This window comes from Pogona vitticeps, chromosome 4 (assembly GCF_051106095.1).
Source record: "Pogona vitticeps strain Pit_001003342236 chromosome 4, PviZW2.1, whole genome shotgun sequence".
NCBI lineage: Eukaryota > Metazoa > Chordata > Lepidosauria > Squamata > Agamidae > Pogona > Pogona vitticeps.
The window spans coordinates 106,435,514-106,458,974 of NC_135786.1; the positions used below are offsets into that span (position 1 = coordinate 106,435,514).

The following is a 23,461-nucleotide window of genomic DNA, read 5'->3' on the forward strand; positions in this document are numbered from 1 at the left end:
CCACACAAAGTAATCCTCACCAAAGGGTACATCTGAAGCACTTCCCATTGGTTTCCAAGCTCATTTATTGATTCAAAGTTTCCACTCCCTTGTCTTGTTGACTGTCTTGTTGACTCACATTATTGGATGAAAAATTTCTCAGGCAATTTTACAGAAAAAGGATGAAAGAGAGGTTACATGGAAGAGGCATCCTCCTAATTTGTATGTGGGAAATATTTGTGTTACAGAGGCTCTCTTTTGGAAATCAATGAAAGAACATGACATATAGGAAAGACAACCTTTTTTCATATTTAGGCTCTTGCAATCAAATAATATCTTGCACAAATAATAAACAAGGTTAACAAATATTCCATTTATGCAAGAGCTCTATGGCATTTTGAGGCATATATACAGCAAATAACATGAGGGGAAGCCTACTAGTACTGCCTCTTCCTGTCTAAAGTTTTGTTATCCTTTTACATCTGTAGGTCAGTGACTCTAAGTTAGGGATGTAAATCCTTGATTTTCTTTCCTTGCTCATGAGAACAAGGAACTGCTACATTCCTCTCATCAGCAAGGATGGTAAGGAATTTCCTAGAGCTCTTACATCAGTAAAAATGTGATTTTATGAAAAATTATCAATTTCTGGATAAAATTGTCCTATTTTGCACAACAATGCTGAATTGAACATATTGTATAAATTGACCTGAACTAGGTAATGCCCCAAACTAGGATGACTATTGCTTTATTTCCAAATCCCGCAGTGGACGGGTTTAGCAATCAGACAATCCATTTGTGCTTGCTATATACACTGCCTTTCAAAGGGAGAGAACTTTGGAGGCATTTTGCACAAATTACAGAAAAACGATCAGGGGAAAGACCTCCATGTCTTATTTTCATCTGAAAGCAATAAATCCTAGGGGGCTTTTAAATTTCTGGGGAATCCTGTCATGTTAAAAGAGACTAAATGAAGAAAAATGAAGAATTAAACCATTTGCAGCTAGAGTAGACCCAGATTTGTTGAATCAACACCCACATAACTTCCATTGATTCAATAGGTCTACACCAGTTGTGACTTACTACTGGATTTCCACCATTGTTTCCATTCTCATTTGAAGGAGATGTCTTAATATATCTTTGAAGCCTCTCCCTCTGAATTAAGACACCGGAAAACCAAGGTTTAAAATCCTACCTTCCTAAATAGAAGTAACATTTCCCTTTAGCTTTCTCACCCTCCATGCAAACCCCATCCTCATACAATAGCTGTAATTGCTTTGGAATCACAGCCAATCTAGTCATTAAGGGAAATATGGTTTTCTCCACAATTAATACATTTATCTCCCCAAATGGCTGAGATTCTGTAACAAAGTGAAAGCAGCATAAGCCTGACAGATGTTATGCCCTGGCAGTCCAATTAGATTGTGTACACTTTTTTAAAAAGCGGGAGTAAGGCAACCAAACACAATGAGGTAGCAAGAGTTCCTGTGGAGCTGATTCTTGGGAGATTTGGCAGCTGATCTGAAGAGCAGGAAAAGAAGACCGTGCTGTTGGGTGCAGGTTTGTATATATGTGCGTGCATGGCCAGTCTTGGGTCTGCCTCTCCAGGGGGACCATGCTGTTTTGGTGGTGGCTGTTGTTCTTGCATCGCTAGCAAGTGACTGATAGCTGAATGACAATGGCTGTAGCAACGGCCAGAAATATTGCAATTGTTCCTTTGGTGGCAGTGCAGCTGTGGTGGAGCCTCTCAGGACTTGCTTTCTTCTCCCCCAGTTTTGCTGATACTTTAGTTCCTCTTCAGCCACCCACCTCTTCCTGGTAAAATGCTTACTTCTCCTCTGCCACCATTTCTAATGTGTTTTGCAAGAACAGAGACAGAGAAGAGCAGTCTAGCAGGAGAGGGAATTCAGTTCTTCAAAAAAAAAAAAGTCCAGTTTATTAATATGACATTATGTGTCCATATGAGGAAATGACCTCATATTACTGTACAAGATCATCCTCATGTTGCCAGCAGGAAAAAAAGATGCCAAACTTTACATGGCAAAGGGCAGCATTAATGTTGGCAACACTCATGTCAGCAGTCAAGATAGTCTATAGCAGTGGTTGTCAAACTGGGGTCCCCAGATGTTCTTCGACAGCAGTTCCCAGAAGTCTTCACTACTTGCTGTGCTGGCCAGGATTTCTGGGAGATGCAGTCCAAGAACATCTGGGGACCCAAGTTTGAGAACCATTAGTATAGAGGATACCCTCTTGTGCTCATTACCACTCACAGAGAGAAGTTCCATAACCTGACTTCTTTTTTCATCAGAGAATCATTCTCACCCAAATACAAAGCAACTGTCCCCCCCCAGGACTGTGGAGCTGTGCAACAGGATTTCAGAGATGTGAGCTTGAACAACTAATTAGACTTCCAAGAGAAGAATGATCTTCTACTCATGAACCACAAAACAAAGGAACCTGAAAGCAAGATATTCCCATGAGCAAAATCCTGTGTTACAACAGAGACTTATTTGTATTATTTGAGAGAGCATATCTTCCAAAAATAAAGGAATATATTGCCTAGTTTAACCCTAAAAGGTATTCAGTTGCTTGAAATGAACTGAAGTGATTTTTTCGTATCTTCCAGCCATGGACAATATTTTTCCAGTACATCAAACACAAGTGACCAGGAAAAAATAATAATAAGCTGGTCCTCTTCCTGCCCTCTCCCCATTTTGGAGGAAAAACCTGCTTGTTAATTTTTAACAATTATTAAATTCCCAACAATGTCTATAAATGACATCAATACTTGAGAAACAAGCGATTGTCCTAATTTTGTATTCCTTTCATCTTCAGATGCATTGCAGGTGTGCTTCATACTTCTGATGGAACAGATAGTTTTCTTTCAACAATCACAATAGGAGTACATAGGAACAAAAAGGAAATGCTAAAGTGGAGTATTTGCAAACTGTTAACAACAGATGGAAGTTAAGCATTCACAGTTCCCACCCACCCAATCACTCTTCTGGTGAGCAGATTAAAAACAATGTATTGTGCATTATTCAAGGTATGCAGAACACTAATCTATGCACGCCACTGGGAATAACTCAGAGAGGTGATTCTCAACATTTTCTGAAAGAATGTCAGAAACCACATACTGTATATCCAATGAACTTTGTCAAAAAGGCCAGATATATGCACTAGGAACTATTTCCTACAATCATACAAACAATGCACATCCAATATCTACAGTCGTGTGAAAAAGAAAGTACACCATCTTTGAATTCTATGGTTTTACGTATCTGGACTAGAAAAGGGCATGAACTGCCAAAATTGTGGTTTGTCTTGGTTTGTGGTTCATGAAAGTCCACAAACCACAAATGTACTTTTTTTCCCCAAACAAAACATAAATCGGGTTATTGGTTCATTCTGGATTTTTTTAAGTTAGTCCAGTGGCTGTCTATATTTTTAAAAAGGCTGCCTCCCAGCCCACACAGTCTATCGCCACCCCTTCCCACTGCCGTCGTTGCCTCCCTACCTTTTTCTGCTGCTGCTTCCTCCACCACTGTCATCTTGAAAGGCTGCTGGCTCCTGCAAGTCGGCTGGCCTCTGCTCATGTCCCCATCTCTCAGCTGGGAGGCAGGAATGTGCACAGAGGTCCCCCAGCTGGTTAACAGACCGGCTAGCTATAAATAAATAAATAAATAAATAAATAAATAAATAAATAAATATAAATATAAGTATAAATATAAATATAAATATAAATATAAATATAAATATAAATATAAATATAAATAAATAAATAAATAAATAAATAAATAAATAAATAAATAAATAAATAAATAAATAAATAAATAATCATCTGGAACAAGGAAAATCAAATGTAAAGAGCATGGTAGCAGCCACAAAGGATTCTGTGGATGAAAGGATTTCTGCTACATCTTAGAGGAGGAGGAGGAGGAGGTGTGTGACCATAATAGGTGGGAGGGACAGAAATGGTTGTTTTTTGACCCCACAGGTTGTCTTGGGAGGCTTTCCCTTTCTCTGTTTCAGTGAGTTCCAGAATATGACATAGCTTGCTGAGGATCATCTACACCAGTCATTACTCGGATGTTTTTGAACTGCAACTCCCAGAAACCCCAGCCAGCACAGTTGGTGGTGAAGGCTTCTGGGAGTTGCAGTCCAAAACTCCTGAGTAACCCAAGGTTAAGAACCAGTGATCTACACATTGAGCAGGTATCTTTTCTTTCTGATTTTTTTTGGGGGGGATGACATTTCCCGACTCCGACTTCAACATATTGCTTTAACATCTTCTCTACTTTGCTTGACTCCAATTTTAAAATATATGCAAAGCACCCCAGAGTCTTTTTTTTTTTGTTCCAAATCAGAATCAATGCAACCACACAGCTGGATAGCCTCCTCTGCTGATGTTTTATGTCCTTTCTCCCTAACAAAAGTACACAGATCACACAGCTTTAAACAAACGTAGACCTATCAGAGGGTTGTGCATTGGAAGTATATTTATTTTACTTACTTATTTATTTATTCCATTTATACCCCACCTATCTGGTCATAACATGGAGATGGATTTCAGAATCAGTTTGACTTTGAAATATGAGCACCAGTACATTTTGTGGTATTTTCTAGCAAGAACTAAGCAATTGGAATGAACTGATGCTCTCCAGTAGCCTAATTACCTTATCCTAGTTATGTTTAGGAATCTTGCCAGCCTACCAACCCCCTTATTTGCTTTTTATTATTCATTACCTTGTACACTTTACTCAGCAAGAGTTCTGAGTCACATTATGGCAAGCCCTAGGAAATCCAATTTACTATTGACTTTGGAACAATACCTCTGACTTTAATGAAGTGTTTGCTTAACAACAATTTTACTTGGAGTATCAAACAAATATGCTACTATAAAGGTGCATATGTATACAAATTTCTTTGTATGTAAGAGATCTTCCATGAATGTTTGAACATTACATTCTTTAAAAAAGTAGAATACTTATGCAGATCTGTTGAGTGTTTCTGTAGATTTGCTGCATCCTGTATGTCCCAATGCAGGTTTTCTTTTTTTTTTTTTTTTTAAATAACTATATATATATATATTTCTCTATATTTTTAATTAGGTTTTTGCAATGGTAAAAATGACCTGATGCACTCTGACAATGAAAAAAACCTAATTAAAAATATTGAACTGAATCAATATTGATCTGAAACAAGGCATTGAGGCCGTGGGTGAACCACCACCACTCTTATGTCCTCAAAGTCTAACCCCTAGGCACCTAACTGACCAGTCCTGGCCTGGCACTACAGTCACATGCTCCTGGGCAGTAGTGAAGGAGGCTGAGGTCAGGGTGTACATGCCATTGACATTGATAGGCAGTGGTAGGGTGCCACCTGCAGTGGGTCGGGGAGGGTTGGGTTGGGGCTCTAGGTGGTGGCAATGCAGGTTAATATATATATATACTTTTTATTATTGTTTCGCTCTTTGCAGACAAGTAAGGTGAGCACACAATGAGAGGCTGCAAAGTCAGAAAATCAGCACTTTAATTGGCGAGGTGATTTCGCTTGATGGCCTTCTCTTCTCACTTGCCAAGGAGGTGGGTTTCTGTTGGCTCCTTGGCTATATTTTCCCTTCTTACCAGTTGCTATGTAGGTCAACCTACAAATGGTTCACAGTTTTATTTTTCTGGTTTGTGCCTGAGAAGGAACCTACCTGCTTCTGCCCTCCAACATCTGTCTGCCCCCTTCCCACTCCTCCCCATCACCTCTCTACCTGGTATGCTGCCACCTCCACTGCCCATGTTCCTGCCCCTGCCCCCAGCACCATCCTCAGAGGAAGCAGGCCTGGCTTTCCTTCCAGGTGCTAGGCCTGCTGCTTCTATGTATGCACCTGCTACCCAGCTAATAGACTAGTGGATGTGCAGAGGCCTTGGGCCCAGCTTCAAGGAGCCAGCCTGTTGCCTCTGTGCCTATCAGCTGGGTGGCAGGCACATACTCAGAAGTGGCAAGCCTGGCTCTGAAAAGGGAGTCCAGGACACTGCAGCAATGGTGGTGGTGGTGGTGGAGGCAGTGGCAACAGGACCAGGTAGGGAGGACACAGAGGCAGTGAGAAGGGAATGAGTGGGCATTCCCTTTTGCTGAACAAAGAAAAGCACCAGGGAGAATAAAGTTTAGTGCTTCATTTTGTTCCAGCAAAACTGGATCCTTGAACTGGTTCATGAAATACACCATGAACCAGCCCATTTCATCTGCTTTTCTGGTTCATGGTTCCGTTTGTGCCAATCTCTATTTGTGCCCACCTGGTAGAGAAGATGGGAGGACTTGAGGGCTTGTGTGTGGCTCTCTGCCAGTGTGGAAAAAGGCATCTATGGAAGACTGGTGCAGAGGGAACTTGGGCTGGTGCTGAATCGGAGGAGAGAGAAGAGGAAGAAGGATGGCCTGGCTGCTTGCTTCCTTAGGAAGGCTTTTGCTCACAGCAGTACAACTAGGGATCCTACTCCTAGGAGGCAGGGCACACTAGCCCAAATGGTGGTAGAAATTAGTACTTCAATTTACTTTTGCATTTGGAACACACAACTAACCAGAAAAAGTCCAAATGCTGCAGAATTACTATCCCCTCCCTGTGCCATAGATGCAAGTGTGTTTTTCTCTCTCTTCAAAACAGTAACAACAAACAACCCACTAGGCAGGTCTCACAAAAAGAGAGACAGAGAGACAACAGCAAGGAATAGACATTTGAAAAAGTATGGCTTCCTCTTTCTTTCCGGTAAGTGAGTGAGAAGAATGCTTGTTGGCAAACAGTGTTGAAGAAAGAATGTTATGGTCACTTGCTTTGATGACATATGAAGGTTTTGCTTTAGCAGGATGAAACAGACTGTGTGTTAAACCGAAAAGGTAAGAGAAGGACCACAGAAATTTGTCGGGATGGAATACTAGAGCATCATTGCAGAAAGGAGCTACAATAGTTCCTATTTTAATGCTTACGTGCTCAATGCCATGGCTGGGAGACAGGGTGTGGTTCTGTGGTAAATGTTTGTATGTATCTATTCTATGCAGCCTGTTCGTGTAGCAGGATCAGATGTTGGGTCTTGTTGTGTTGTTGAAGGAGGATGACTCCATGTTGGTGAAAAAGAGGAATGTCCTATGATGATACCAAGGTACAGCCAGGCTGAGCAGTGGTGAGGCAGCTCACTTTCAGGCAGGCAGCTAATCCGAAAGGGAGAGGAAGGAAAGAAAGAAGGTTGTACATGTTGTCTGCCAAGCTCCACAACTCCTCACTAATTGTGGCAGGCAGCCTGCTGTGTTCTCTCTTATGCTTTGATATAATATTGATGATGATGTCACCTGAAAAAGTAGTGCTTACTCCTTTCTGGTGATCAGTGATGATGTTGAATCTGCCTGATGCTTCTCTTTCTCATCTATGTATTGTTATTCCTGCTGCTGTTGTTGGTGAAGATGAAGGAGGATGGAATTGATTTCCGTGTTCAATTTATATGATGCTGCTCCTGCTGAGAATGTGATGTGGTTTTGCTGAGCTGATCATTGACAATGATGAATATATGCTGCTGATGCAGGTTGTTGGTTGCATAGGTCTGCTGATGCTTTGTATTTCTCAGGCACTGCCATTGTGTTGCCTAACAATTGCCTGACTGTCCTTTGTCTAGATCCTGCTTTTTTGAGGCTTCTGTGAGGCTTCATGTTTCTTCTAGAGCCAGAGATCAGAAAGGGGAAACCAAAGCAATAGTGCTCTGAAAGATTAAGGGGTGTGTGTGTGGTTTTACCAAAAGTCCTGACACCTGCAAGACCCTTAAATCGGAAGACAAGCCAATTGAAAGACCCTGAAATAAAAACAAACTGAAATCTCCCCACCTGCACCTCCTCAGAAATTTCCATGAGTAAGGACAACTCTACAGATTTGTCTCAACCAACTGGCATCCACATTGATTGGTTGTGAAAGAGGCACATGACTAGCGCCACGCATGTAGTTGCCCTATTTGCAATGTTTCTCCCCCCGTAGTGGTAGAACTGGAAGGGGTACATGGGTGAAAGGTCGTGGAGCTTGCCACAATTCTAGATAAAGAACAATGTCTGAAAAAGAGATTTCTGTCTGCCATTTGCAATAACTTGACCTTTTCATTTCACTTTCTCATGTTTTCCCCCTTTCCCCCTTTCTAGCCTTCCCACACTCTGTTTCTTGTTGCCAAAAAAACTATCAATGCTTTTGACTTTAAATTACTGGAGACAGAAGTCCCTTAAGAGTATAATTAAGCAATGATTCATTGATTTTATCTTCAGAGGTAAAATTGAAGTGCACTGTATTTTTCTTAATTGTCTCTCATACTGTGTGTCCTTTCTTTCTAATTATATCCTTTCCATGTTTAACAAGCTGCTGCGCTTCATTCTTTTTAAAATTTACTGGGCTACCGTGCTACTAATTTCCTCCCAACTTCTCTCTGACACTACTTTGTGCTTACTTCTCTACTCATTTGGCTATAGTGAGGATGTCCTTGCAACAGTGGTTCCCAAACTATTTGTCACAGCATCTTGGGGTGCCACTAAACCCAGCTAGGGCACCGTGGAATCCTCTCATCCTGCCTGTGCAGGAGAAGAAGAGGCAGCAGTGGTGGTGGCAGTGGTGGTGCCCTTTTTGCATGAGGGAGGCTGTGGGATGGGTCCTTTTGCCTCATCCCCCCATCCAGGTAACTGAGCCTCACAACACAGGCATGGCTACAGCCACTGGGATGCACTGGACCAGGGAGTGAGGCAAGGGGAAGGGAGCCCCACCCTGACACCCCCTCCTGCACACACACAAATCCCATATGCTCCTTCCATGCTACCTTCCACAGAAGGAGCCCCCACCTCCCCATCAGTGTGTAAGCAGGCAAGCAAGCAGGAGGGAAAGAGGGGCAACAGGTGCTTCCTCTGCCTACTCCTGTTTGTCTCGCCCACCCCTCACCAGGGAAAAGCAGTTGAAAAGGAGGACATGGGCACAGCGTCCATGCACCACAATGAATGATCTGACCATGCGGGGAGGAGCTGGAGCTGAAGGCAGTGGCAGAGAGAGAATAAAAATAAAGTACTACTCAGAGCAGGCTTCCCCCCCTTCTCCCCTCCAAAAGCATCATATTGGGGAGCCACGACCAGTGATCACTAAGTCAAGAGAGTCATGAGTGAACAAGGTTTGTGAGCCACTGCCTTGCAAGGAAGTTACAAAAACATTTTACTTCATCCATATCAAAACATGTGCAGCATTCATATCAAATCCTAAATCCACTATGAATCTTCTAGCAGTCATATAGGAGGAGAGAAGTATGAGTGGCTAACTTTTTGTCTCTTCTTTCTGCTGGGTTTCTGAGGAAGACAGGAATGACAGAAAGACATCTGAGGCATCTTATCATAAGAACATATGGGCAACTGCACTTTTGTGGTGCCCAGAAGTATGAGAAGAAAGAGTATATGTTACTCCCCTTTGTTTGCACTGCTTCTCTGGAATGCTCAAAATTGTTCCTAACGCTCCTAAACCGTCAGAGCACAATTTGAGAACAAAGGTAAGATGTCAACCCTACATATTCTGAAGAAATTATTTAGACCACAATACAGGAGGTCTCCAATCATAGTTTTATCTCTACGGCTGTTACTGTTCCTTAAATCACTATGAGCCATTTCTGCCTCCTGTTAGAAACAAGATAATGGCATGGTTACAGAATAGCTCAGTGAATTCAGGATGCTATCATGTTCAGTCTAAATTTAGTTACACTCTCCCCACCCCTATAGTCACCTTTGATTGCACATTACCTACTCAAATCCAATATTCACAGTAGTAGATCTGAGTCCAGTTGGCTTGAATTGCAGGACTGTGTTGGGCCAGGTTACTGTCAAGTGGAGCAGGATGCAGCCCATTTTAATTGCACTGGGGGGGAACAGGAGGGGGACTTTAAACATGTTTTGTTGTTTAGTCATTAAGTCGTGTCCTACTCTTCATGACCCCATGGACCAGAACACACCAGGCCCTCCTGTCTTCCATTGCCTCCCGGAGTTTGGTCAAATTCATGTTGGTAGCTTCGGTGACGCTGTCCAACCATGTCATCTTCTGTCGTCCCCTTCTCCTCTTGCCTTCACACTTTCCCAGCATCAGGGTCTTTTACAGGGAGTCTTCTCTTCTCATGAGATGGCCAAAGTATTGGAGCCTCAGCTTCAGGATCTGTCCTTCCAGTGAGCACTCAGGCTTGATTTCCTTCAGAATGGATATGTTTGATCTCCTTGCAGTCCAGGGGACTCTCAAGAGTCTCCTCCGGCACCACAATTGGTGAACTGAAACTACTCCTACACAATTTTTCCTGTCTTAGTACTGTTTTGTCACTAATGGGTCTCTGAGCCTGAAAGTAATCCCCATTAGGAGAAATATGGGCTAAAAGAATAAAAGTCAATGCAGATGTGAGAATCTAACTCCTCACATTTTGTTTCCTCATCTTGCACTTCAAACTTATCCCATGCAGATTTACATGAATTCAGCACAAAGACTGCTGAGTCATGCCACTATAATACTTAGCTTTTCCTTCAGTATTAGGGAGGCCTAGAGCTACCTGACAGTATGACCAGAGGAAACCTATCGAGTCAATAGAATTTATGTAAGTGTGGACTTCTCCTTCAGCAAGTATTTCAGTGGGTCCGCTTTATAGTTGGCAATAGGACATTGGCCTTTGTATATTCTGATCTCAAAACTCTCTTCAGATAACTTTAAAAAAGAATGCTCATGAAATCATTCCCTGTTCAGTTACTGAAAATGTGCATGGGAGAAGGGACCTGCATAACCAATAATGAGAACCTTCATAGCAAGTGGCACTGAAGAAGTTGAAAGTAAAGGGGAAGTGTGTGTGATGTGGTTAAAGCCAGGGTATCAATCTCTCTACCCATTCGCAAATGGTATTGGGGCCCACTGACTTAGCATGAAGGTTTCTGTTACTCCAAATGACATGACAAGTCAACATTCACTTACCCAGCAGTAACTTCCTTAAACTTATCACCTCATTTCTTGTTTCTGTATGCACCAATATTAGGCCTGTTGGGCCTTGTGGATCATGAGTTCCCTTGTTGCACCTACCCTAGTAGTTGTGACACAAAACCTTCTCCCCAATTCTAGTTTACTCTTCTATTCTATTACAGAGAACAACCCGGTGACATGGGTTCACCCCTGCTCTCAGGTTTAGGACCTGAGATCTCAGGAATTTGGACGCTAGTGAGCTGAAAAGCCTACCCATGTCTGACAGGTAAGGTCTTGCTTTTCCTAGCACTCATAGTCAGTATGCTGTACACTACATTGTCAGACATGTTTCATGTTTGATGGCATGAAACATCAGGCCTTCAACAGTAGCATGAGCACCTGTTTGGGCAATTGTAACAAAAATCCTAATAGCTGAGCTTTCTGGTCTTGGCTGATCCTCAAGGGAAGTTTGTTCGTTCGTTTAGTCATTTAGTCATGTTCGACTCTTCGTGACCCCATGAACCAGAGCACGCCAGGCCCTCCTATCTTCCACTGCTTCCCATAGTTGTGTCAATTTCATGTTGGTTGCTTCGCAGATACTGTCCAGCCATCTCATCCTCTGTCATCCCCTTCTCCTCTTGCCGTCACACTTTCCTGACATCAAAGTCTTTTCCATGGAGTCTTCTCTTCTCATGAGATGGCCAAAGTACTGGAGCCTCAGCTTCAGTACCTTCTGCTAGATATACTTGAGTTTGTAGCTTTGACTTCAACAACAGAAAATGCTCCAACCAAAACTTGGTAAAGGAGACCACAACTCATAGTATCCTGCTGGTCACAATGGCCATTGTTGGCCAGATGCTTATGAGAGATGGGGTCCAGAGGTAACTGGGTTTAAATGTTGTTGTGGATTTCCTTCATGCCTACTCTGAAAGTATATTTGGCTTACATGAAAAGTAAAAGCCCTCCCTGAGGTCAGGTTGGTTAGCATGAAGAGCTGGGACTGCCTGATGGTGGTGACTGTATTTCCTTCTCCATTCATGAGATCTACCCTGCATTGTCAAGGCTTTCTTGTTGTGACAGCCTAGTAAGAAGCTGAATCAGTTTGTATTTTGGGACTGATTCGAACCGTCATTTCATTTTATTTATTTGTTCTCACCTCCTTTATTTTTTTATTTTTCGCAATGCCCTTGTTTCATTTCCGTATCTCTTTTACTGTTGATACTGTTTTGTAAATATTATGATGAGCCACTCTGGGAGTCTGAGTGAACTGAGTGGAAACATAATAAAAATAATAAGAAGAATTAAGCGATATTCTGAAGCTCACTCTATGAAGTGTATGCTGACTTTAAAAAAAAATCCACTAGGGAGCAATCTCTAACATTATCTAAAAGTATATTTAAGAATAAAGGCTTCATTGTCTGCCTAGCTTATTCTTCCTTTAAGCTACACCGGCTGGTTAGTGAACAAAAAGATACAAGCAAGCACAAATAATTCACTGGGCTGCATGTCAAAGAATTTATGTGAAAAAGTGAAAGAGGTCATCAGCTCACATTAACCCTGGAGAGTTAACTGATTTCTCATAACCTTATCCGGGAAATATAGCCTTGCCATGTTCTTTTTAGTGGAGTAGATTTTTTTGTGCCACCATAGCCTGCTGCCTTCCTTCTCTATTGCTCTTGCTCCTTATGTGAAGTTCACTTAGAAGTACAGTCCTTTGTGAAACTGATGTATCACCCAACTCTCTGCTTCATTCAGTCTCCCTTTGTTTTCTTTGTCACCTCATTTCTTTTCTCCCAAAGCTTTCATCTGACAGTTCTTCATTATTTCTGTTTATCTGCTTCCAGCTAACGGGCAGTGAAATAACAGGGAAAACATGAATCTATTTCTTGTATTGATCTTTTCTGTTCTAATTGTGGTACCCTTTGTGACCACTAATTTGCTAGATCCAACTACAAGCCTTGAAAAATTCCATTTTATGGACTGTACAAATTAATTTGTTGGGCAATGGGTTTTACCCATAAGGGAAACATGGTAAAATATGCTGTTTAGAAAACATTACTTAAAATGGTGGTGTAATTCAAATCAATACCACTTTTCAGTAAGGTCATCAGGTCAACAGCATCCCATTCCCTCGGAGTCAGAGTTAAAACCTAAAAGCTGGCCTTGACCCTTGTGTTGTCACATGTGTGTTTCCTTGTAACATCACAGAGACAGAGCAGGCAAGGTTTGTGGGAGAAGACAGAACTGCTTTGGGGGCAGATGTTTGTGGAAATGTTTCACAGGGTAATTGGAGCAAATGTGCTTAGAATTTGGGCTAATTCATAGAATCATAGAAGACAGTGGTGACTCGCTTAACGAGTGCACTGTTTAACGATGAATCCGCATAGTGATCTATTTTTTTTATCGCTAATGTGATCGCATTGTGATGTTCTGAATAGGCAAAACATCACATTGCGATGATCGGTAAGCGTTTCGCTTACCGATCTTCGCATTGCAATTTTTTTTAAACAGCTGGTCGGCAGTTCCAAAATGGGCACCGGGTGCCCAAAATGGGCGCCGCAAGTGTTTTCGTGCCTTGCCCTCGCTTACCGAGGGCGCGAAAATGGCAGCGCTATGGAGGAACTTCGCTGAACGGTGAGTTTGGGAGCCATAGGAACTTCGTTTAATGCGTTCCTATGGCTTTTTCCGTTCCGTTTAGCGATGTTTCTGCATAGCGACGATTAATCTGGAACGGATTAACGTCGCTATGCGGGGCACCACTGTAACTGGGAAGTGGCCTATATGGTCATGATACTCCCTGCTTAATTCAGGAATCTGAATCAAAACAGATCTGATAGATAGTTGTCCAATTTTCTCTTTAATGCCTCCAGTACTGGAGCATTCACCACTTCCTGAGGTAATTGATTCCATTGTTGTATTGCTCCAACAGTTACAGTTTCCCCTGATATTCAGGAATAAATAAACAACTAAAGTTACCAGCTGCAACAGTTGCCATCATTTCTATTAAGGCTCATGTCCCAAGTAGCTGTATCCACACATTATTCATGGCAACATTTTCTAGGCTTGACATTGTTGTGGTGACTTTATATTGCTGTGGTGACTTGACTCACCACCAACCCACAGAGATATTTTTTTTTCATCCTAATGTTCTACACCACTGCAGCCAAGAAGACTCATGATGTCCATACTATCTGGAGCAAGGCAGGAAGTAGAGCAACAGTATTATAACTAGAGATGGACACAGACCACCAGTGCCAGTTTGTCCTTCAGACAAACAGATGTTTGGCACTTCCCAGCTCCACTTCCTTGGCCAGGTGCCCACTCAGAGGCAGTGCCCAGAGGAGGCAGGGCAGGGGAGCCAGGATGCTGCCTGTGAGTGGGAACCCACCAGAGGAGGCAGGGCCAAACACCTGGTTACCCAAAGGATGAACTGGCATGAACTGCTGAACTGGCAGTTCGTATCCATCTCTAGGCACAACTCAAGAACATTTCAGCTTAGGTGCATATCTGAAAATTAAGCAGACTTAAATTTGGAGAACAGAACAATTTACTCACAGCCTGTCTTTCAAAAGGTTTTCAATTTAGGTGACATGTTTGGAAGACTAATGAAAATGCTTCCCAAAATTACAAATGTTTAAAATATTACATTGAAGCATCATGGAATGCTTACACAAGCAAACAGTTCAGGTGTCATTTTTACTATCAGCAACTTGGGGAAATAAACAAATTAAATCAAACCAAGGGAAACTGAATGAAAGCAATTCCAGTTTTTTGAATTAGAAGCAATCCCTGTTAAAGCTGTATGTTCCCATATTTATCAGAGAAAATATATCTACTTTTTCAGTTGAGAAATACTTTCTGCTTAGAAACAGAGGAAATGCATGAGAATTCTGAACAATCAGCTGTTTTTCCAGCCATTCTGGCATATAGTATCTTCCTGTTGGTCCTTCTTAATAGCTGCTCCCAGGCTGCGGAATTCCAGCAAAGGAAAGATAAACTAGCACTCTCCTTGTTTTGGCAATGGACTGGTTACTGAGGAAGAGAACCAGGAAGTGATAGCTGCTATACTTCATTTAAAAATGTGGGGGTTTAAAAATTGCTTTTAACTTAAAAGTATTTTAACTGCATTTTAGCATTATAAGTTTTCATCTGTTTATATATATGCTTTTATCTTTTAATAGTACCTAATTTTATTGCATTTATCTGTACTAGTTTTAACCTTTTTTTTTGCAAACTCCCTCATGTTCAAGTCCTGAAAGAAAATTGGGTTATAATTAAAATAGCTAAACATCTCACTCATATGAAGGAGTAGGATAGGGACCAAAGCACAGCAAAGCTCATAGAGATTGCTCAGTTGACAAGGAAGCACCTACCATTAAGCAAGGTGAAATTCTCACGGCAGATAATGTGTTCAGCAGCCTCATCTCAGTAGATGCCCCTTCAGAGTCCAGTGTGCATTCCCCAGTTCTTCTTATCTATTGAAGAACAGAGCTAGGAATGCTGTACATTTATTTATTTATTTATTTATTTATTTATTTATTTATTTATTTATTTATTTATTTATTTATTTATTTATTTATTTATTTATTTATTTATTCAATTTTTACCCCGCCCCGCTAGACAATGTCTACTCGGGGCGGCTTACATCAGTTAAAACAAGTTTAAAAACATATAAAATGCATTTATACTAATTTGTTCTAAATAAAAGGTTTCCAAGATGGTGGTACATTCTACCCTCCTACCTGCTACTCAGGTGCAATGAATAATATAATTGTATCACATGTGTTGAAGACTTAAGCTGCCACACAACTAAAATCTTAATCCTTAAATTTCACAGACATTCCATATGAGTTTGTTTCTTAATGATGATTGATTGATTGGTTGGTTGGTTGGTTTGATTTGATTTTTATACCACCCTTCTAGCAAACCAGCTACTCTGGGTGTTTTACAACAGTATAACTAGACAATATATTATAAAATCAGCCAACTAAAAATGAATGCTGTAAATAACTGTAACAGCTGTGCAGCAGAATAGGTGGCAGTAAATTGACAATAAGGCATTCCAATTATTGTGTTTTTTTCTTCTCCCTCCCTCCCATTAAATGAGAAGCACCTCCCCAAATGCTCCTCTAAAAAGTTCCATTTTTAGGAGCTTCTTCAAGGTCCCAAGGAAGGACACCTGGCATATTTTCTGTGGGAGAGCATTCCAAATGGAGGGTGTCACTGCCGAGAAAGCCCTCTTCTTTGTTGATGTCTTTTGGGTTTCTCTTGGTGTTTGTACCCACAGGCATGAGGCTTGCGAGAGAACCGAGTAAGATGGCCAGCTTATTTATTTATTTATTATTTATTTATTTATATCCCGCCTATCTGGTCAGTTAAGACCACTCTAGGCGGCTTAATCTGGAAGAAGATGTTTTGACAGGTAGCAAGGTCCCAAACAGTTTAGGGCAAAACCTTAAGTTCTTGGGTTCAGAAGACGGTTTTTGTTGTTCTGAGTTGGGAGTGAGAATCAGGCAGCCACACTAGAAATAGTGTTGATTACATGATATATGCAAAAGAAGGCTGATGACTACTCAATACAAACATTGTACCTTGTGGTGGTGTGCATTTTTTGGCTCTGGATGTTTGGGTACAGTTGCAACACCTGAAAATTCTTGGGCCTTGGGGAATTTTTATATCATTTAATACCCTGGAATTGGTTGATATTTCTCTAAGATGAAATGGGGGAATGGTGTAAATGTGACTTTATGAAATGTGGGTATAGCAGATGGTCAACAGTTAAATTGCATAATAAGTAAGATGATAGATTACTACCGGTATGTTAAGCCTTATATGTATTACTTGTAACATGATGGATTGTCATGATTTATATAAAAAAATTAGCAGTAAATTTTTTTTCTGGAATTCTCACTGAGGTCAGACATATCAGAGCACTCATACCATGCAGTTGTTTGGGTTTCATTTTTTAATGATGGTGCATGTGGGTTAAGCAAGGTGGTTCCAAAACTATGGTCCATGACTTCAAAAATGCTTAAAATTAAAATTTCATCCATAAATAAATTCTCTGCATGTAATGAATAGTATTTGAATGCAACAGTGCTTACTACTTTTCTGGGATCATGAAGACTGTTGGAGTTATAAGGTTAAAAAGAGAGAGAGAGAGAGAGAGAGAGAGAGAGAGAGAAGATGCAATTGTCCTCTTCTCTGATCTGAACTTCTTACATAACTACCTGAATGCCTTAATGCTCCTCTTGCAATTTCTTCCCCCACATTCTATCAAACCTTTTGTGATAAGTTTCTCCGTATTCATCTACTCATTGACCTGAAGCTACAGACAGAAAGCTCCCAATGTTTCAAAATGTAACAACAGAGCAATCACTCACAAGGATTTATCTGGCTCTGGAGTTGGTGCACTGACCCTCCATTATATATCACCTTCCTGCTTTTATTTTGACAAAAAGCATCTGTCTGCTCTGAAAAGGAGGTTGTTTTGTTTGCAGTGGTACCAGAAGAAATGTAGGAGGATTCCTATGTCTGTCTGTCTGTCTAACTATCTATCTATCATATAGCTCTGTGTGAATCAAAGAAAGGAACACCAACAACTTTGTGGGTGTTAGACATTGGTTGCAGAGACAGAAAAGCCAGGAGATTAATGTTAGGTGTCTAAAAACACCACATATTTTGCCCTATGCATCTGAACTAGCTCATAACAAAATCCCCTTTAAAACTCTTAAAACAAAAGAGAGAGAATGTATTAGACAGACAGCAGGTAAAATAGGGAGAAACTGAGTGCAGCTTTGCAAAGAATGTCACATAGAGGCAAGGAGAATTGTTACAATCACCAGTGCAAAGAAATAGAACAACAAAAAAGAAAAAAAATCTCTTCTAGAAGATCCAAGAAATCAAAGGGAAATTTAAGACTAGATTGGTAATGCTGAAAGTCCAACAGGAAAGCACATTATCTAAGCAGGAGAAAATAAAGAGAAAGTGGAAACGCTATGCTGAAGACCTGGACAGAACAGATAAAAGGATGACAGACTCCTTTGTAGAGCAATATTGTAAAGAATTCTAGAAAGTGAAATGAAAACTGCTCTGAAAGCCCTGGAAAGAAATACATCATCAGAGATAGATGAGATACCAATATAACTATTTCAAGCCATGGAAACTGAATATGTCAAAGTCCTAACAAGAATATGCCAACAAATATGGAAAACAAAGCAATGGCACAAAGACTTGAAATGTTCACTATATTTTGCAAACCTGAAGAAAGGAGATGCTAAGGAGTGCAGTAACCACATGGAGAGCTGTAACTACACAGCACAGAAGGAACCGAGCTTGTAACTAGACTATTTCGGCTCCTTTTAGTTGATAGAGAATGTCAGCCCATGTTTGTCCCTGGGTGACTGGTCTCTGAATGACATCTGCTAGTGGACCAATTGTTGTAAAACAATAAGAATCTGTTAATTGACCTTTGGGTCCTCGGTTCCCAAACTTAGGTCCCAAGATGTTGTTGGATGTCATTTCCCTGAAGCATGGCTACTGTTCAGCAGGGTAGCAATTTACACAGTGCTAGTAAAAGAGGACATGCTTCACTCCAGTGGTGAGAGGGACAAAGGGCTGCCAGAAATTCCATATGCTAATGTATATGTACATATACAAATCTGGAAATGATTTTTGTAATTAAAACAGAATTATAATGCATCTCTCTAGAGTGGGGATTAACAAGGTGACCTCTGTGCTGCTATAAAGTAAATAAGGAAAGTAAATAAGGCTGTGTGGTATTGACATTTATTTTCTACTCATCAGTAGATTCACCTCTAGATATTGATGCCCTGTAAGTTTTGGTAGGTTGGATCAAAGCTCCACTTGCTAAACCCTGGTGTCACTCAGCAGAAAAAAATAGCTAAACAAGCCCCACTGCCACTAATACACAAGTGACACAGATCGCATGTTTCCATGATCTCCCCATTCCTGACATTTGTATTTTTAGGGTTTTGTAACTCGGTTCCTCCAGAAAGAGAAGGGGAAAAATTCACTCAGAGTCAGTAGCTTTTTTGCAAGTCATGAAGTGGGTCTTCATTCTAGGATTTATTTGAGGTGTCTCCTGTCAGAGGCTCCATCTTTGCCCTCTTAGCAGTGATAATAACCGAGAAAAACCTGCCGCAATTTTGCATTTCTCTTCTAGGTGGGTCTCCGGCTGTTCCTGCTGCCAGTACGACATGCTCCTACAATCCCTTGTTGCAAAGATGAAAGAAATGGTGGGAAAAGAAAGCAAAGGGATTTGGGGCATGGTGAGGCATAGCTGTTGGAACCCCCAAAGCCCCAGTGCACTCTTCTTACAGCTACCAACAAGAGAGAGACTCCCTCAGAATGGCATCACTCACTTGTTTGCCTGCTTGCTTGTTTACTGATTTGCAGGCAGGAACCAAGGACATCCCTCCCAGGGGCTCAGTATGAGGCAACCTTGTGCTGACATCAGCCTTGCCCACACAGGCTGGCTTTTGTCCATGGAGGCACAGAGAGGCATAATGGGGAATTGAACTCCCAACCTCTGGCTCCCCAGCCAGATTCCTAACTCACTGAACTATGCAGCAAATAAATAAATAAATTGTGAACAGGTGACCAACCCATCTTAGGGTGGTGATTTAAGCATCAAGCCCATTTCAGTCTAATAAAACAAGTGAATCATAAAGGTCTCATAAAATGACAGAGAGCAGCAAGAAAATTGGTAGGTTGCTAGTCCCCCTTAGACTGTTCAAGGGTCACATTGATAGGAGTTTTCTATATAACTTGTGCCAGTTTACGTTGGTGTTTCCTTCCCCTTCACACATTACATCATTATCTGTGATTGTTGCCAGCTCTGATGGGGTGACCTCGAAGAGGGCTGCTCTTGTTAGAGAGACTAGGAATGACTACAGAGCACAAGAGAACAGAAATTCAAATATTTAGAAGAATGGAAAAATAACGGAGTATTAAGACATGTTGGTTATCCACTATTAGCAGAAAGCAAGAATACATATCTGTGTACTGAGCTGCATGCTAAGCCCTGACAGTAGCCATAATTCTATTGATATTCAAATAAGCTTTGTATAACTTGCTATGGCTAATTATGGCTAATTAACCATATCGTGGCACATCTTGCCTGAACAATCAGATGCATAGTCAGGCACACAGCTGAGACATGCCTGGGCATTTAGTCAATTAGCCACTATAAGCCATGACAACTCTTGCCAACTATCTGCAAACATCAAGAGGATTCTGGACAGTAAACAACAGACTAGGATATTAGTGCTTACTTTTGCTCTCTAGTCTTAGTAAGTTAATGAAGATTTAATTCAGTATGGGCAAGTGTGCAATATGGAGATAAAATATCATGCAGTATATAAAGTCTTGAAAATAAGCCCAAAAGGGATTATTTCAGTTTGGGCAGATAAAAAATGTTTCTGCCCAAGTAAGTGCCTGCATGTTATGTTCCATCATATCATTTCTGACCCTGAGTTCGTGACCTCTATTTATTTATTTATTTATTTATTTATTTATTTATTTATTTATTTATTTATTTATTTATTTATTTATTTATTTATTTATTTATAGTTTGCCCTATATCTCAGGGCTGGCTACAAAGTTATATGAAATAATTTTAAAATATAAGAAAATTCAAACAATTTAAAATCAAGTGGCTTAAAACACGACATTAAAATATTTAAACATTAAAACATTAAAACCATTGCACTAAAAAAATGTCCTCAACTCCCAAAGCCTTTGATAAATAAGCATGTTTTGACTTGGTGCCAAAATGATGCCCATGCCAGCTCCAATCAAATTTAAAGGGGAGGGCATACCACAATTGGGGATTTATGGGGAGGAAACCCTCCCCCAACATCAGAAGTTGTTTTCAGTGGTACAACACAGACAAGGGCCTCCCCGACAGATCTTAGTGATACAGCACCTGCTTTGCACAGGCAACTCCAGTTAGAAGAATCATGTAGGAAATAAAGGGTAGTTGTGTGGACCAAGCAAAATAAAATCCAAATGCAAAAATAGGTGGTACCTATAAAGGTATACAAAGGTATTGTCAGTTTTTGCATTTGAATTTTATGTAGGAAATAGCAGGAAAGATTCTTCTATCCTGGAGACCCTGGGAAACCTCTGGCAATGACAACAGGTGACAGTGAGCTATGTTGTAATGATTCATTTCCTAAACTACAGCCCCCAGAATTCCCTAGCCAGATGATTACCAATCATGCCACGTGGGAACTCTGAGAAGATTTTTAAAAGCCCGATGAAAGCAGTCTCTTAAATCCATATATTGTGACTGCAGACTTGTGCATCCAGTCTTCAGTTTGAATCCTTATCTACTTGAGAAGATAAACCAATCAGCAAAAATAACTTACAAAAAGGCATGCCTGAGGTCCTCCTGTAATAGCACCAACTTTTAGCCAATATTTCTGCTATTACTGTTTCTATCATAAATTACAAAATTGATATGAGGGCATATTTTGTGCTGCTTGCCCCAGGTGACAAAGGGTATTAATCTCCACAGAGGAGAAACAGCTGCACATTATTCAAGCTTGATCACAATTGAGCACAAATCAAAGCTATCATTTAACTACCATATCATACATCTGACACTTAATTGGTTTTAAAACTATTAGGCATATAGTTCATGGAGTGTGCTTTGGGTTAAGAATTTTTTGGGAGTCCCAAGCAAAGCAGGGGTATTTTTCAATTTTCCTATCTGAAGTAAAGTGAAGAAACCTGAAGTGGAACTCAGATCAAATGGGGTGCTTTGAAGTGCCATATATTGCTCTAAAACTAATTTAAAAGATTTTAAAAAACACTTGGTGTCAGCAGGTCTCATTGAGAAAATGAAAGCAATACTGGAACAGAACCAGGAAGCCCACAGAAAAATATTAACAATTCAAGCATCAATGAAAAGCCCAAGCTCCCCTGAAAACCTCAGGGAGGCATGACAACCAGATAAATTCTTATGTCTTATGACTGGCTGCCATTTCGCATCTTAGGTAATGCTGGGTAGAATCAATACTAGAGATGGATATGAACTGCCACAATGGCAGTTCATGATGGTTCATTGGTGTGCACAAACCATGAACAATGGTGATTTTTTTTAAAAAAGCAAATTGTTCATGGTTCATTTGATTTGGACCCATTCCTAAATGAAGGGAGCTTTCTGTGTAGCTCAGCCCTTCATGGGTTTCCCAACCTGCACCCCCCCTTCATTGGCCCCAGCACCTACCTTACTTGTTCCAGACATCCTGCTCCCCCTCCATCACTGTTGTGTTGTCCAGCTAAGTAGGACAGTACTTCCTGCCCTAATGCTTCCAGGGAGACTTAAAGTATTGTGGAAAGTGTAGTTCCTTGAGGGTTTCCTATATATAGCCCAACAGACAGCAAAACTACACTTTCCACAATAGCCTAAGCTTCCTAGGAAGCACTGGGCAGGAAATAGGCCTCAGACAGTCTACTGTCCGACTCAACTAGGCAGTGGCGGTCGGAGATGGAGTTGGCGGTAGTGGTGGTAGTGACAGCTTAGAGTAAGGTAGGTGCTATGCCCATGAAGGGGCAAAATGAAACAAAACACCAAGAATGAAAAGTTGTGAAAGCACAATTCCCTGAACTGGCCGCAAAACAAAACATGAGCCAGTCTGGTTCATGGTTTTTTGTGGGGAGTAGTGGATAATTTTGTGCTCATACCTAGTCAATACCCTTTTCCTTGCTTATTAAAAAGTACTAGTGCTTCTGCCCTGCTTTCTTTAAACGGCTTCTCATGGCTTTGTCCATATATGGATTTCAGATCCTTCAGTGCTCCCACTCCTGTAAGCCACACCTCACTTCTGGTCTGGCATGAACAATGTCCTCACTATCAACAGAGTTTAGCCAGTGTCAAGCAAGAGTTGCCTGGTTCAGGATCTGATAGGGTTTGAGGAACTGGGGCTCAATGTGTCCTCCTCATGGACTGGAGAAAATCCAACCAACATTCTACTTTACTTCTACTTCAATAGCATATTACTATATAGACTGAGAAATGAAGGGGTGTAGAATAAAGTCCTCCTCTAGCCACGTGTGCAGTGAAATAGATTTTGCTGCTATCAAATCATTAGCTGCATAACAAATGTTGTGCAATAATGGTAATCTGTTTAGCTCGCCACTTCCATTCACTATCCCCTCCTGCTGGGGATGAGAAAGGGCCGTATGGGCGCATGGTTTTCAGAGGTGGCATTCAGCATGACACAATACCCATACAGAAAACTCATTGCTGTGCACTTGCAAGGCAGGCTGACAGCCTTGGCTACAATTAAAAATCCATCCAAAGCTTAATCACTTGTTTGTTTTTACAATCTGCTACTTTATTGCCATGTTCCATTAAACTGGATTTACCTGTGCTTGAGTGTTAACATTGTGACATGTGGTTTCCTTCTCCTGCATAATACTTCTGTATCCTGAGCCAAAAAAAAAAAAAAAAAAAAGGTTGGCTTCCAGGATATTAAATGAATA

General features: G+C 40.9%; 1 protein-coding gene and 1 long non-coding RNA gene across 2 annotated transcripts in view; both read left to right on the forward strand.

Annotated features, from left to right (window-relative positions):
- The window catches only part of LOC144588623 (uncharacterized), a 297,555-nt gene that overhangs the window by 181,444 nt on the left and 92,650 nt on the right, over positions 1-23,461 (forward strand). The window lies entirely within an intron of this gene.
- Positions 1-23,461, forward strand: part of LOC144588839 (uncharacterized) — a 209,508-nt gene that overhangs the window by 89,065 nt on the left and 96,982 nt on the right. The window lies entirely within an intron of this gene.